Here is a 7,815-nt window from a genome sequence, read left to right on the forward strand (position 1 = left end):
GTAGGATGGTGTTTGGGGCTGGCTGCGTAGGGTGAGGTAACCTGTGAATTGCCAGGGTTGGACTGGAGCAGTGAAACCTTAGAGGAGAGGTTGCTCTTCAGGTGCTGCAATGTGGGGTAGCTCTCTGGACTGCAGTAAGCCACAATGCTTTCCACCAGCAGAAGACTAGGGTGGGTTGAGAGGTGACCTAGTGCAGGGATGGAGGGGCTGTACAGTATATCCCCTTCCAGCCTGCTGGCTTATTCCTGGGGAAGTAAAAAAATTATGACCCTCTCAGCCCTGGGGAATGACCCTTGTGACTTGCCACTGATCATCCCCCTAAAAACACTCAGCTGAATTTTTGTTTTCTGAGCCTTTTTCCACTGTAACATCCATCAGAACACTGTCTTTTTATTCCTTCCTTCTTTTACAAAGTCTTCGTTCCAATTCGCTCCTCCAGATGAGACCAAAAGCTGCTAGCATTTATCACTGTCACCAAAGTATCCCTTTCTTCTGTTTGCTGACACTTCACCCACCGATCCCAATTACTGGCTGTCTTTTCTTCCATTCATACAAATTCCCCATGCAACTTTGGATCATCAATTTTCAGCAAATGGGCTGTTGGCGAGTGCCGGGCCCTGCCTTATCCCCCTGGCTGACTGGTTGCCTCTGACACACGGAGTCCCTACTGCTCCCAGGCCAGATGAATGAAACTTTGTCAGGAGATCAGTGAATGAAGAAGAAAGAGCTCGTTTCCCTTCCCAGACTCGTCCTGAATTCACTGGAATCCAGCTCTTCGTGAATAGCATCAGATGGGGCATCACAGGAGTCCCAGATCCAGCACACTGGCACTTATGTGTGGACCACGCTTAATGAAGCCCAAATTGCCAAAGGAAATGGGAACAGCCCTGGGAACCCTGAGGAGGGAAGAAGGATGCACATTTATGTGACCAGACACATAGATCTCATCAGCAGGTCAAAGAAGGACTTCAGTGCAATCCTTCCTGTGCTTAAAGTAAGCATTTATTTAACCACTTGGAGACCAGGGTAGTCCTTGTCCTCAACAGCCTGCTGTTGCATTGCTTTGCTGGTGTCTTGGGGCATCGCAGAGACGGTCCCAGCTAACCACTGCTCCGTCTGCACGTGTCTGCAGTGTGCTACGGCTCAGCACGGGCTGCACTGTGGCATTTCCATTTAAGTGCTGAAATCAAATGAATACCTTTTCCACAGCCCTTTGCACCTTCCAGTGCATCTATGTGTCACTTCTCTGCACCTCTGGTTTATGGGATTGATCAAAGGTGAGGAGAGAGAAATTTGGATGGGATCCCCTTGTTAAAACCCTGAAAGCAGGCACATTAGGATGCTACTAATAATCCTTCAGTTTCTTAGCATATGATAACTGCCTCCTAAAATATTAATCAAATCATGTCATGTGATCCTAAAAATAGGCTTTCCGATTCCACTCTGCTCTCTCCTTAAGGTTTCTTGGCTGTTGTGGTTTAACCTTTTCTGGCATTTCACTGATTGTAGCAACTGCTTTTGCAGAGAATTGCAAAACCTCATGCCCTTTGCTGGTGTTTACACACATATATGTATATACCTACACATGCCACTCAGCTTTCCCATAGTTTTGGTACAAGCATCTCTTCACCAGTATGCAAATACATTAATCCATCCAAGGAGATCAGAGGAATTTATTTTAAAATATGGTGCTGCATAATCCCAACCTCTTTTTAGCTCTTCCATCACCTCATCTGTCCCAGACCCCTCCAGAACAGGACAGAAGATACACACATGCCTGAAGATTTTGGGGAAGCCTATCGGCACGCGTGCCCCTCGCAGGTCTAGGAGCACCCTGACTTCATTGCTTCCTTTCTGCTGCTGCAATGCTAATGGATGAAGTTCTATAAATATTTGATTGACCTGTCACTGCCATGCTGCTCTCATTTATCACTTGCTCAAGCCAAATCTGAATTGCTTTGGAATATTTTGTGCCGTCTTTACAGAGTGTTCAATTCTTCCCCTGCCAACCCCACTGTCCCCTTCTCTGCGCCGCCTTCGACGCAGCACAGCCTGCAACGGAGCAGCTCCTGAAAATGGCCCCTCCTGAGCCAGGCAAGAAAACAGAGCCAAGTGCCTGGAGTAGTGGGACAGAGAAGGTGAATCTAAAGAAATGCAAAAATAACCCAGATGGGGCAGGGTGAACCCACCCAAGCCTCAATATGAGGGAGTACATACCGCAGTGTATGAGATCAACAGCCCCTTTCTGCAATTTCCATAGTGCTGAGTCCCAAAAGAGGATTACAGATTTACAAGAAATTCAGGTAATTTGCTCGTCATGTTACCCATAGGAAGTGAGTAATTCTCTTGCGCTCACCGCTCTAATCAGAGTCTGGGTATTTTACTAGCGAGGGCTCTGGAATAAATTAGGAGATATAGTCCATACAATCAAACTCTATTCTGTTCATTTTCACTCCTGTCTTCTCTAGATTTTTACATTTGGGATGAAATCAGCAAATTTTAGGGCTTGCCGAGATTGAAATGACTGTGTTTAGTGATGCAGCCCCTGAGTACGCAGAGACCAGTGCTGCTTTGCTCACGGTAACGAGTCCCTCTGGGGGGCTTGTAGCCCTGTCTGCCTGGGGGTGCCACAGAGGCCCTTCACGCCGTGCTGCTAAGTCTGCTAATCCCGCTCTGATCCCCCCCTGCAAACCACCACCGCATCCGCTCCAGCATTTTCATGGCCAGTCCAGCCCCACAGTCCTTCCCATTGATACCACATAGCCTTTTACTATGGATCTACCCTGCAAAATTCCAGGGCTGAACCAGGTCTGGAAACTAGCGGGGACTCATGGTGTAGGTGGCATATAAATCCCATGGGCTGAGTTGCCTCTGCACGAATAAATCCTTCTCTCAGCCCTCGAAAAACAAAAGCCTGACACATTGAACTACTTCTATCATTAGAATTACCCCTCTCATTAGCTCTCCCCCTCTGCCTCCTCCCTTCCTCATGTCAGCAATACGCCGATCCATCCTGCTTATACCAGCTCTTACCTATACTCCAATTACTTTTTCATCTCCCCCACCGGCTGTTTTCAATACTATTATCTGCTGCATTTGCTGGATCTGGCTTTCAAGCGTTTGACTGATGTCTGATTCCTGTAACCAGAACATGTCTGTTGATTGGACTGTCAATGGATTTCTTGGCAGAAAGGGCATTGGGCCTTGCAAATGTGAAACTGTATTTCAATCTCATTTAGGAAGAAAGAGAAAGGAGAAAGAAAAATATCCTAAAGCCACATTTTTCCTTGCTCTCTTTGAACAAGTGCTTTAAGTAAACAAGCATCTTACCATTTTTTTAATAAGGTCATTTGTGACATCACTTTCTTATCAGAAAAAGGAACGTTTTGTGTTGTATGTTTTCAGCACTGGAATGCCCATTTTTATTTTGCAGCAAACGGCTTCTTACCAATTCTTCTCTGGGGAGGAAAAAAACGGGGAGGGGGAGGGAGATGTACATCCATCCCTGTCTTCTGGCTGCCCGCAGTGACACCTTGCTGTAACAAGAGCACGCAAAGCCGTCTCCTGGCCAGCCCTCCGCATGCCTGCTCGCAGCCAGAGCCTCTCTGGAAGAATGCACCTTTGACTTTCCTAAATAACAATGCAATTACCTTCAAAAGCTGGCAGTCAAAGTACGTGCTGAGAAATGGCTACCATTAAGAAGAAATTATCCGCTCTCAGGGAATGGCCAATTTGTTAACTTGTGAAGGAGGAGAAAGATCCCAGCTCCAGACCATGTGGGTGTGAGGACAGTGGTAGGAGAATGGCTGCTTCCAGCCAGCCTCGGCCCAAGGCTGGGGAAATCTCCTGGGGTTTGAAGGATGAGCCCTGGGTGAGCTGGATCCAATGCATTTTGCTCCCTGTGCTGTACAGGTGCAAATAAGCAGGTATGCACCATGCAATTCTCCATGTCGTGCCACATGTGGAAGCCGCTCACAAGGAATCAACAAAACGGTCCCGCTGCTGGACACCTGAGCTCAAACACAGCTGACCTTGTCAGCTGCCTGTGGCTAAAGGAGGATGCCAGAACTGCTGGTATCACCTGAACTTCCAAAAGCCCTGAGGTCAGGAGCTGCATTTGCAAAACAAAGTCAAAAGCAGGGGGAAGACAATTTTTGAGACAGAAAAGACTGAGGCATAAATACATTACTTGAGCTTGCCTTCCATCAGTCTGTACCTTTAGGGCTCGACAGGTGAGTTCTCACACACTAAATATATTTTTCCCACTGGCTTACTGAGGGCTCTTCAATACATAAAGCCAAGATAACTGTAATCTATGCAGAAAGATCCAGATTCTGTTTAACATTGGAGGCAACCTTTGATATTGCACCAGGCTGCAGAGAGCACCATGTGACATTTTCATATCTAAATGCAACCCCAAGAAGCCCACCAGTGAGTTAGCCGGGAACACAGCTGAAATCACTGGTGCTGACAGGACTATGTCTGAAAATATTAGCGTGTTCAAACTTGGAGGCTTGCTTGAGACAAAAACAACCCTTGATGACTTGGAAATGGATCTGGTGGGCTTACAGTGCTAAATAAATAACAGCAGAATCAGGGAACTTTGAAGATGACAAGATTTTCTAGGTCATGTTGTCTTTTTTCCCCCTTGGCCAATACAGAGTGTTTTGTAGAGTGTAGCCTTGAGACCTCCTTCCAAACCAACCCTAAATGTTACAAGCAATGCAGTTTGACAACTGCTTAGTGGTTACACACAGGCATTGGCTTTGTAGGTGCTGAAGCTGTTAGAGCATAGCTGTTAATCTAAGCAAGTGTGTTTTGAATATTTATTACCTTTTTAAGAGGAATGAGCTTGGGAAAAAAGAGTCTGGAAGCAGATTGTGCAGAAAACCCCTTCCTGAAAAGGGATGGATAATCACCCTCCTCGCTCCTAACAGCCCTGACCCATTGCTCTCATCTTCCCCCTGCCTTCCCATGCTCTCCTGGTTAAGGTGAGACAGCCCAGATGTGGAAGAGGGGATGGACATGGACCTAGTGCCCTTTCAATGCTTCCAGGTAAAAAACCTGGAAAAAGAGGCAAAACTGGACTTTGCTACCTAAAAGCCAGAGCAGAGGCAGAGCCCAGCCTGCTGTGGGAGATGGGGGAAGGAGAGTGCTGCCAACGAAGGGCAGAGCATGGTGCTGGGATTTCTGGAGGGTCAGGTCCATTTATTCTTTTCATGGAGAGAATGAAACTTCTTTCTCATCTCTCTCCTGACTCTTCCAGCCAAGACATTGCACAATCACAGGCAGCTGCAGTGAGGAAAATGTAAGTGTGTTAGGAAACACAGACTTAGTGTAGCATCTGTTATCCCCTCTGGGTCAAGCAGTGGTCTCAAAGGATGGATCATCATGGAAGGACCTCAGAGAGGGTGGAGAGAGTACATCTGGCAGTTGACTTCTAACAGAGGTACACTGGCTGGGAGACCTGGGCTTTCAGCTCAAAAATCCCATTCTGGGGAAGCGGAGTAGGCTCAGGAGAGGCTTCTTGGCTTCCCCAGTAAGACTTGAAGACGAAGTCTTCACCAGAAATGATTTGCAAAAATCCAGACTATTTCAGTCCTAGTACTGGACTCTTGCATTTTACAGATGTTTATGTCTGAGCCAGAACCTTGTTTCTCACAGTCACATTCAAAACACTCCAGCTTCAGGCAAACCCACTCTTGGCTCCCTTGCTGAGCCCCTAGGAAAAGGGAATGGGACAGGTGGCAGTTTTGGATGCTATAAACTTGCTGCCATGCCCCAGGACTCTGGTCCTGGTGCTAGGAGCCAGGCAAGCATCAGCGCCAGAGCCTGCTCCAGTGGTGACCATGGGTACCACCTCCCCGCATTGCTGACGCCCTTCTTCACCGTGCGACGTGCCCACTGCATGGTGCCGGAGTGAAGAACGATTAGGGGAAGGCTGACAGAAAGGAGGGGGAATGAATACCACAGCAGCCTGAAAAGCAGCAGCAGCAGCAGGCCAAGAAGAGGTTATTCCCCTGATACATCTCCTCTTCCCCCTCCCCATCATGCCAGCAGCCTCTTTAGCTTCACACGGAGGTTGTGACGATTCATTAGTTAATGTTTGTGAAGCGCTGAATAGATGGAGAGAGCTATGTAAGTGCTAAGTATTATTATTATTACAGAGAGTTGCTGTTAAGGCAATGGATATGCTCTTAAGTGTCATTTCATATTTAATTAACGTACAATAATTGTCTTCCTAAACCTGCAGGTAAATCTTTATTCCTGACACTTCCTTTAAAGAGACATTGCAACAGAGCTGCTGCTAATGGGCCTCCTCCCTGCTGGTCTCACCCGGGGAGGAGTGGGATTAGCTGGGAGCAGAGGAAGCAGAGCCACCGGGGAAAGGAGGGCAGCAAGGGCTTTTCGTCCTCTCCACTGCATCCGCATGCACACACACCGCAGCCCCACAGTGAACTGATCTGCCCTGAAAGGTTTGCTTTGCCAGCCCCGTGCCAGCCTGGAAGGAGGTGGGTGCTGCCCCTCGGGTGGAGGGCAGAGCTCCTGAGAGCCGCTGTGGGACGTGGCGAAGGGCACGAGTCTGCAGCCTTTCCCTAGGTTTTCCCCTGGGTTCAGGCTATTGGCAGCATAGTCTGAGCACCGCACGTGTCTTCTAAGTAACTAAACACAGCTGCAGCTCTGCACCTTGCCATTATCAGTAGAATTAAAGAAATAAAAAAAGAGTATAGAGAAGCATGAAATCACAGTACTGGGAATTTCCTTGCTATTTTTCAGGGACATCTTTGCCAAGAAATGTATTCTCCAAGCTAGGCTACGTAACTTTTATCGACAGAGGGAAGCAAGGAGAAATCATCTGTGGGGCCATCTGCTCCTCTAGCAAACGGGAAGGGGAAGCCACCTCTTCCACCTCCCAGCGATGTTTGCATTTTCAAGAGAGACAGGGGAAGTAAAAAAAGAAGCAGTCCTTCATTAACTCAGAAATACCCCGCCTACAGGAGACACAGAAGGATGCTTGGGCCTTTCGTGTCTCTCTTTCTCACCCAAACCTCTTTTCTCTAAGATTTGTTGACAAATCAGTGCCCTCTATGGGCATCTCTCCGAAAAGCCCAAAGGACAGGTTTCCTCAGGTTGCTCCCGGGGTGTTCAGTGGGAGCTGCAGATGCTGCGGTGCCAGCACCAAGCCCTGCACTTTTGTCTTTGCGGTCCCTTTTCCAGCGGCAGGCATGTACAGGCAGCAGCCCCCCCACCCCACACTGCTCTCCCCTTACTCCCATGCACACACGTGCCCTTCCCACCCCGACAACAACCCTAATGCTATCATCTGAATGCTCCTCATCAGCGCTAAGTGCTCTGAAGGTCACAGGCAATAAAGCTCCCGCCACCACCAAGGACCAGGCTTCGCTCCAGCTCTGGCCTCGTCGTCACTCTCCCCTTCTCTGCCCATGGCTCCCGAGGCAGCTGAAGTGACAGGGCCCTGGGAGCTCGCTTTTTGCCTCCCCCTCCAACCTCCCCCTTTCTTCCTTCACTCTCATTTATTTCAATTTGCTATGCTTTCCTCCATGGCTTTCAGCATTAGCTGGGGAGGGGGAGAGGAGAGGAAGAAGGTGAGAGGAGGGGAGGGAAGGAGAGGGGGATGCTTTCGCGGTGGAGAGAAAGGGAAACCCGTGTTGCATGGCTGGGTGGTGGGCGAGAGTCTGCGGGCAAATGGGGCTGCAAACTGGAGGGGAGAAGACAGCAACTGAATGGCCGCGCAGGAGCTGCAGGGGAGGGTGGGTGTCAGCCAGCAGCTCATGGTGAGATTTAAAAATGTAA

This window comes from Fulmarus glacialis, unplaced genomic scaffold, assembly GCF_000690835.1.
Source record: "Fulmarus glacialis isolate BGI_N327 unplaced genomic scaffold, ASM69083v1 scaffold5067, whole genome shotgun sequence".
NCBI classification, from domain to species: domain Eukaryota; kingdom Metazoa; phylum Chordata; class Aves; order Procellariiformes; family Procellariidae; genus Fulmarus; species Fulmarus glacialis.